The following is a 9,318-nucleotide window of genomic DNA, read 5'->3' as shown; positions in this document are numbered from 1 at the left end:
TTTATTATATTTTTCTAGATCAAAATATACTAAAATATATAATTTTATGTACAACAAACTTACGTGTCCATCAGGCTGTCTTGCGGGCCACGCTTATCCCCTATATATATAGATGTAGGGGTGTGCGCGGTGCGAGTCGGTACGGTTTGAGAGAAAAATAAAAACCGTATGGTGGGTGGTGGATTGATAAAAGTGTCACTAGAATTTGTCATTTTCCTTATAAAAAATCGGCGGTTCGGTTGGCAAATAATGGCGGATTTGCCATGGCGGTTCGGGCGGATTGGCGGTTTATAAAAATATAATTCAAATTACAAAACTTAAATCAAAGAGTAAAAAAAAGACAAGAGATACCGTGATGTTAAGTATGTTGCGAAGCTTTCTTTTGATGCAGCAAGTGTAGCAACAACATGATAATATCAACGACTATGCCATCAATTCATTACAAGTATCTGTGGAAGTTACAATGATCAAATACAATACATAAAATTAATATCATTCAAGGTTTACAATATATTGAAAATGTTTACTGTTGCAAAGTATTTAGATTGAAAAGTGAGCTGATGCAAGTTTGCAACATGGCCAAAAAAAAAAAAGATTGAAAAGTGAATTGGAATCCAACTTTATTTTAGATTACTGACATCTTGAATTCCCCTCGAGCAGTAATGTAATACTATATTCTAAGGTATAGAACAACAAGCAAACTCAAGTAAAAAATAATTTTTAGAATCTTATAAAACATGATTTAATAGCGGTGCGGGTCGGTGCGGTTTGGAAGAAAAATAGAAACCGGCGGATTGATAAAAGTGTCACTAGAATTTGTCATTTTTCTTACCAAAAACTGGCGGTTCGATTGACAAATAATAACAAATTTGCCTTGGCTGTGCGGTTCGGTGCGGTTTTGGCGATTTCGGCGGTATTATGCACACCCCTATATAGATGCATATAGATGCCAATCTCATCCTTGTCACCAATTCTCTCTCTCTCTCTCTCTCTCTCTCTCTCTCTCTCTCTCTCTCTCTCTCTCTCTCTCTCTCTCTCTCTCTCTCTCTCTCTCTCTCTCTCTCTCTCTCTCTCGTTTATCCTTTATATATACAAAAGTTTGAGTTTAGTTTGGAACAAGTGGGTCGCAGTGAGTGAAAAATAAAAGTTGAAATTAATATGAAGGTGAGTTATATTATACCTTGAGTTATCATAATATATTTTACATACGTTTTTACTTATCACAATTTTATACAAGTTATATTTTATTAGTTATATTAATACAAATTATATTTGGAAATTAAGAAGATCTTTGATAGTGCAAAGAAATAGTGAGGTACTAATTTTAAGGTGAGTTATATTATACCTTGAGTTACCTAATATATTTTACGTATGTTTTGACTTACCATAATTTATTTTATACAAGTTATGCTTTATAAATTATATTAAGTTATATTAATATTTTAGTTACATGGATTATTTCCTGACCCCTATTTGCTTAAAAGGAAACTCATGGATATGTTTGTTTACATTTTAAAGAATATTTGACTATAATCTTATAAACAATTATGTTTTGTAAGTACTACCACGGAAATCTCACGCCTTGGGAGACTTAAATAACCATCGACTTCTGTTTGGTCCCTTTGTGGCCCTCTGTTGTCATAGATTCAGTGACCTCTATTATGTGCGGAGATAAGTGCTACACTATTGTGGGAGCCACCTCTATAATTCGTACGAGCCAACTCTTGAATCCGTACCTCTGTTCTGACTATCATTCATATGACATTTGTTCTATTCGGTACCATGGTTATGGTTATTTATTTACATAATCTCAATTTTGCTACTTAAATGATTATTTGTTCAGACTAAGTTATCTTAAATATTTTAGTTACATAACTATCCATGGTTATTTTGTGTCCCTTATACTCTTGGTATAATATTTCTCACTCTGCCATGTACTTATAGTTGTTTACCAATTTTTGGGAAACAATGCAATTCATAAATAACTTTTGAAAAATCTTAGACACAGGGCTGCGAAATAGACGCACACAACACTTTTATGATATTTTTATATGTAAATATCGACCTTTTTGGTCAATACATTTTGTAATAAAAATAGAAGTTCCGATGATTCTTTTGGTACCCTCATTAAAATATTATTTCCGCTCGCGTTTATTAATTTGTTTAAGAATTGGCTGGAGGTAATTTCAGTTACTGGCCATCACGATACTTAATCCTTGGGTACGGAGAGCGAGTCGTGACAAAAATGGCCCGCAGCCCGTGAATGGCCCGAAGCCCCCTGCAGTCTGGGGTGGGCTCGGCCCGTTTGGGCTCGAGCCCTAGCCCATCTTGAGCCTTTGGGCCTGGGCCATCATTTTGAAATCCGCCCCAACCCATGGGCTAGCCCCGTTTGGCCCAGTCCATTAGCCCACTTGAAGCCCACTCAAGACCCGGCCCGCTTGGCCTGCCTGAGGCCTAGTGTTTTTTTTAGTGAAAAACAATAAAATTTTGGTAAGAAAAAAATTAAAAAATAACAAAAAAATGGTCAGAGCCACCCAAGCTCGAAACTAGGCCCAGACCCACCACCCTACCCAAGGGCCGAATACCCCCGGGCTTGGGCCTAATTTTTTTTGGCCTGTGGGCTGACCCGTCTCGATTTTGGCGGGAGCCCGCAAAGCCCGACATGAGTTGGGCCGGGCCATATTTACACCCCTAATTATAACTAAAAATAAAATATGAATATAGTACGTACACGGATTTCTAGTATTTAAGAATAAGTAGGTTTCAGAGTATTTCTAACTTTTGATCATTTTCTTTTAATTTTTTTGTTTAATTTGATTTTAAATTTGAATAAAAAGTTTGATTTGATATGAATTATTTTAACTTTTTCATTAAATTCTTATCAATTTTTAAAAGAACTTTTATTCTTATCCCAATTTGTTTTCTCTTCATCAATTTTAATTAAAAAAAAAGCAATTTTCAACACTTCACCTTTTTAAATTTTTATCGAATTATAATTTGATTAAAAAAATATTAAGGGTTGGGAATTCTCTTAATTAGAATTATATTGAAATATCATCTTGAAATAATGAAAGTTTGAGTATGTGATTGGTTGAAATATATAATTTAATTAATTTTCTTTTCATATTTGTATAAAAATTGATACTCATGACTACATCATCATAGGTTAGATTATGGAAAGTTGTATGAGGTATTAAACATTTTTCATTTGTAAATATCCTACCTATTAAAAAAAAAAAAGGAAAAAGAAATGTGTAGCTTTTGGATATGTGTTTATCCGTTTTGTTTTGTATACATAGACAACTGATATTTTAATTTAAAAAATTAAAGGGTAAAAAAAAAATAGATTGGGCTTTTTGGGATAAAAGAAGTCATGTAATTCCTCTATATACTATTTAAGATGGACTATCTTAATCATATAAAAAAATAGAAATTATATTTAGAGACTATCCCTATATATTATGCTATTATATACAACTATAGTGGTGACAAATTAACTATAATGAAAAGTTATACTAAGTTTTCATTTTCAATAAATTGAATTACAATTAACAGACTAACACATAGTAGTAATGGTACAATAAGATAGAAAGAGGATAAAAATAAAGAATACAATGATATTTAAAAGTTCTAAATTTACTTATTTATACAAAAATCTAATGTTATAGTAAAAATATTGAATTCCCAATAAATTTTCACATTTTCTATAACATAAAACAACAATAAAAAATAATAAAAAAATTGGATACCCATTTTTTTTTAACTTCAATTTATGATTTTCTTGAGAAAAAATCCTTGACATAGAACGGGTATTGATACTTCGATTGCAACAATCATCACCAATAATTCTTCTCCGCCATGCAAATATGTAAACAAACACATAAATCTCACTAAAACTAAAACCGAAACTAAAAGCAAAACCAACAACAGAGAAAGAGAATCACATAAGGAAAAAAATAAAATTAAAAAACAAATAAATTTATGGAGTGATATGATGTTATCTCCAACAACTTAGATCTCATTCAGCTCAATCTGTCAGCTCTTCCGCCATTGCTCGCAAAGTCTAGGGGTTAGAATGACTAATCAGATTATTCTTTAAATAATACTTAAAATTTGATTAATTTGTTCCATTAAGACTTGAAAATAAGTGATTTAAAATTTTGATAGATATACATCAAAAAAATAGATAGTTATATTAATAAATTATAATTCAAATTTAAATATTGTCATATCTTTTTGAGATTCATATCTAAATCCGTATCTTCTTTATTTTTGTATGGTTTTTATTTATTTATTTCTTTCAATTTATTTAAAATGGAGTTATGGGTTTCTATTTTTTTTAATTTAATTTATCTGTGGTTTTTATTTGTTTTTTATTATTATTATTTAGGTAAGTTATGACGTGAGTTATACATGTGCTACGAGAGTTTTATTGATTTAAAGTATGATTGTGAGAGATATTTTCAAATTAAATTTGTTTAGAAAAACTCTAAATATTTTAAAATTTTAAAATTGAATATTGAGAAGCAAAAGAAAGATTTTAACTGAATAAATAGAAATCAAATTTATTAATTTCATCTGTTTGTTTATTTGATTTTTAATTTTTTTTGTTATATATAATATGATATAGATAGATACACACAACTTTCATGAAAAATATTATATGATTTTTTAGGGAGAGAGAATGAAGACAGATTTTGATATTTTCTTTTGGAAATCAGTGAGAAAGATTATGATGGAAAGATTATGAAATATTTTTGTTATCTTTTCATTTGAAATCCATAAATTAAAGGATAATTATTGTTTTTAAAATATTTAAATAAATAAATTAGCCAATAATTTTTTTAATTTATTTTTTAAATTAAAAAATCAATAATTTTAGAATGAGTGTTTGGATCTCTTAAGATGCTTCTTATTAGAAACTCCATATTCCTTAATATATATATATATATATAGATAGATTAATATGATAAGTGTCATCATTATATATATCTCTAATTCGAAAAATTATTCATTGTCCTAGGAGTATTGCTATGTACCACTCATGTTTGGACAAGTGTATCTCTCCAAAGGAGACAAACAAGTAATGAGACCCACTGTTTCAACAGTAATACTTAGGTTGGGACACCACCTAAATTTGCCCCCGAGACAATAAATAGTTTCTCAATAAACACATGCAGAGTTTTTATGGTAAAATATTTTCAACTTAACGAAAAATTTTATGAATTTAATAGGGATTTTTTTTTAAGTTCCTGGTATTAAAATTTTAAAGGATAAAGGACATGCAATATTTTTATAGTGGTTAGGGTCCCTCAACATTTTTCCAAAGAAATTTCGATTCAAAGAAATTTCAAAATACAAATAAATCAATTTCTTTGATTTTCACTATGTTTTGAAATTTGTCTGGATTGAAATTTCTCTGATTTACTCACAAAATTTTCTGTGTTTTGATTAATTTTTTCTGATTTGTTCACAATTATCTATGTGTTTTAACTGAATCAGACAAAATTAAACTACAAAATTAATTATGAGTCATTGGAAGATCTTCATGCGTCCACATATCAACCTAGTTGAGTGGATGATGCACCGCCTCTTGGTCGGCGGCAGCGTTGCGGGTGGCTGAGCGAAATTGAGCTTGGCTTTGTTGCTGCGAATGTGCTTGTAGTATCAGTCAGTTGTATAGAATGAGAATTGTTGGAACTCCTAGTCTCTTTGACATGCAAGTGTTGTAACTTGCTTCAGCCAAATCCTATTGTAGAACGGAAGTAGCAAAACTGTAGGGGTGAAACAAAAACAAAGCAAACCTGCGGCGCTGGTGGTGGCGGAGGTTGTTGGGGCGTCAGCGTGGGAGGCCGGGGAGGAAGAGAGAGGAGAGAGAATAAGAGAGTGAGTGTGATAAATGGATGTGGGTGAGAGACTTTAGCCTATGAATCTCTCTCGATACTAAAATTTAGGACTGAAGGTTAGACTAAATATCCCAATTTAATAATTAATATATATAAAATTTTTCATTTATTTGAAATTTGATTTTGACAAAGTAACCTGGTGCCTAGTTTTCCCTAATCATTATAGCTTTACTATATAAATAATAATAATAATAATAATAAATACTACTATAGAGATTTTTTCACACAATGTTAAAATGAGTGGATCATGTAAATGGTTTGAACCTGTTGTCATTCTAGCTCTGACGTATGATTGAAGATTATACAAGAAAACTCCCAAAAAATAGAAAAACTTGACACTTGTATTTTGTTTGTTTTGCATCTTTTTCAACTTTTATTTCCATTCCTAAAAACAGAAAAATATTTACATGTGCCCAAATTACTGGTTGACCAAGTATTATACCTTTTTTTTTTTTAACCCATCATATTTAACTTCTTATACTTTTAGTGCGATTGTTAGTATCCATATAATTATTCTTAAGGATATTTATTCATAAATCCCTCTTCATTTAATTATATTTCACTTGATCTCAATTATTATTTTTTATATTCTGATAAGTTCTATGGATAACATAATTATCAAAATACTCTTAATAATAATATTTACATTGACAGTGTGAATGTTCTGTGCACTATAACATATAAGAGTTTTAAATACTAGATATTTTGGTCTCTAAAAGTGAAAATTTTGTCACAAAAGATATTTAGGGACTAATTTCTATCGTCATCAGGATAATCGCCAAATGGTTGTCCCGAAGAGTAAAAAAACAAGGCTTTTAGTGACAAAATTTTGAAAATGTCACTAAAAAATAGAACTTAGGATAGACCTTGCAGATGAGATTCAGATGAGTCTCAAGGACTTGGTATTACTAGAAATTTTTTATTTTTATTTATTTTTTATTTTATTTTTTGCATGTCGGACATTTTTTTTTTGAACATTAATGTTTAATTTTTTGTATTTTTTGTTTAGTAAAAATCATTATTTTATTTATTTTATTTTTTTCTGAAAATTTTTTATTTTATTTTATTTTTTTAAATTTTTTTACATGTTGGACATTTTTTTTAAAACATTAATGCTTAATGTTTTTGTATTTTTTTAATTTTTTAATTATTTTATATAAAAATAATTTAACAATCCTTACACTAACAACTATCATCAAAACAAACACAATTTTACTTAATCTCCTCACTATCCATTTCCTCACTAACAATCCCCTCACTATCAATCCCCTCCATTCTACTTCTGAAAGCATACGGGGCCTTAGGGACAAAATAATTTGATCTCAAAATTGTTTATTTTTTGAGACAAAAAATTTGGTCCTAAAAGGATAATAATTCATCACCAATGTCTAATTTTCGTTGGTAAAAATATAATAACGACACTTTTCGCAACAAAAATATTTGATCTCTAAAAAATAATTTTGTCCTTACATTTTGGTCTCTAAAACCTTAATTTTTTGTAGTGGTGATGTGATGAACATTCATACTGTTAATGTGAACATTCACAAAACAAATATGAATGTTCACATCACCAAGTTGCTAATCGTTTAAAAAATATTTATAAAAATAAAATTATCTATAAAATATTTTAAATATGAGAATTAAGATGGGAGATTTTTTTTAAGGTCCCTAATAATAACAATTTAGAGGATAAAGGACACCCAAAAAGATAGTGATGCATCACGTCCCTGAAACAACTTGGCGCGTGTTTTTAATTATTTTGTGGACCAAAATACCCTTGCCAAAATCAACACAGAAACCAACTCATTCCGACGTCTGAGTTACATTCCAAACATCCAGCATCTTCACGAACAAGAGAACAGCAGAATTAGGGTTTCAACATCATCTGCACCATCGGCATTAGAGCTTCGTTATCTTCTCCAAAAATCATTCCCATTCCTTCCTCACAAATTTCTCTGACCTAGATTAAAGCTTCGTTTTCACTGCTCATCATCATCTCAGTCCATCTTCGTCACGTCACATCTTCATCTCGGGCCATATCAGCTCGTCATTCAAGTGTCATCCTAACTCTGGTCAGTTTTTCTACAATACAACTAGATTTTCTCTGGAAACACAGTTAATAGCATTTTATAATAACCTTCCATAAATTAGGGTTTCAATTTCGTAATAAAAAGCTACTTGAATTTGGAAAAAGTTATTTCTGTGTATTTTGAACTTATTCTTCAACATGTTTGTGTGATTTTATCTGTAAATTTCTTTGGCATTTGAATTTCTCTGATTTTTTTATTAATGTACGTTTCTTCTTTCAATTTTCTCTGGCATGTTTATTTTGTGTTTCTGTAATACGTATTCTTGAATATGTATTTTTAATTGGAATTTTTTGGTTCCAATGTCTTAAGTTTCTCTGGTATTTTTAATTAGGTTCCAATGCCTATTGCTTTCTTGCCTCTGTCACAGGGTGGTATTTATAATTTTCTCTGACCACATCACATCACTTTCCTCCCTTGTGTCTTTGTCATTTTTAATTTTCTCTGGAATTTTAATATTATGGACTGGAATGAATGTTTCTTCTTTGAATTTTCTCTGCCATGTGTACTTTGAGAAAAAGTTATTTCTCTGAATTTTGATCTTATTCCTGAACATGTTTCTGTCATTTTGTCTATGAATTTCTCTACTTTGTAAATTTCTCTGGAATATGTATCTTTCTCTGCAATGTCTATTACACTCTTGCCCCTGTCTAAGTTTCTCTGGTATTTATAATTTTCTCTGACCACATCGCACCACTTTCCTCCCTTGAGTGTCTCTATCGTGGTTAATTTTCTCAGGTTGTGTATGTAAATTTCTCTTGCATTTTAATATTATGAATTGAAATTTTCTCTAGATTGGAAATTTCCTCAAGAATGTGTAATTTTCTCCAGAATGTGCATTTTTCTCTGGTATGTTTATTTTGTTCAATTCTTGATTTCAATATGGTGTAATTCTCAGTGGCATGTTTACATTACTTTGTTTATTTTATCTTTGCTAATTGTGGAATGAAAATTTTCTTTCGCTTGCCATGTTTATTTTTTTCTATCATTCATTTTCTCTGGTATGTTTACTTCTATAAGTAATTTAAACAATTATTGAAAATTTCTCTCCCATGTTTATGATGCTGTGTTGATTTTCTCTGACATTTAATTTTTAATGTCCAATTTTCTCTGGTATGTCAAATTTTCTCTGGCATGTCCAATTTTCTGGCATCTCCAATTTTCTCTTTTTTGTAATGTTCTCCCTTATCTGTAATTTTCTCTGGCATCTCCAATTTTCTCTTTTTTGTAATGTTCTCCCTTATCTGTAATTTTCTCTGACATGTCCATTTTTCTCTGGGATTTAATGTTGACATCTCTATGTTTTAATCATTGTCTAGAAATGG

Source organism: Camellia sinensis, chromosome 6 (assembly GCF_055761805.1).
Source record: "Camellia sinensis isolate YWXY chromosome 6, ASM5576180v1, whole genome shotgun sequence".
Classification (NCBI taxonomy): domain Eukaryota; kingdom Viridiplantae; phylum Streptophyta; class Magnoliopsida; order Ericales; family Theaceae; genus Camellia; species Camellia sinensis.
The sequence above is the reverse complement of the archived record's forward strand: the minus strand, read 5'-3'. Positions refer to the sequence as shown.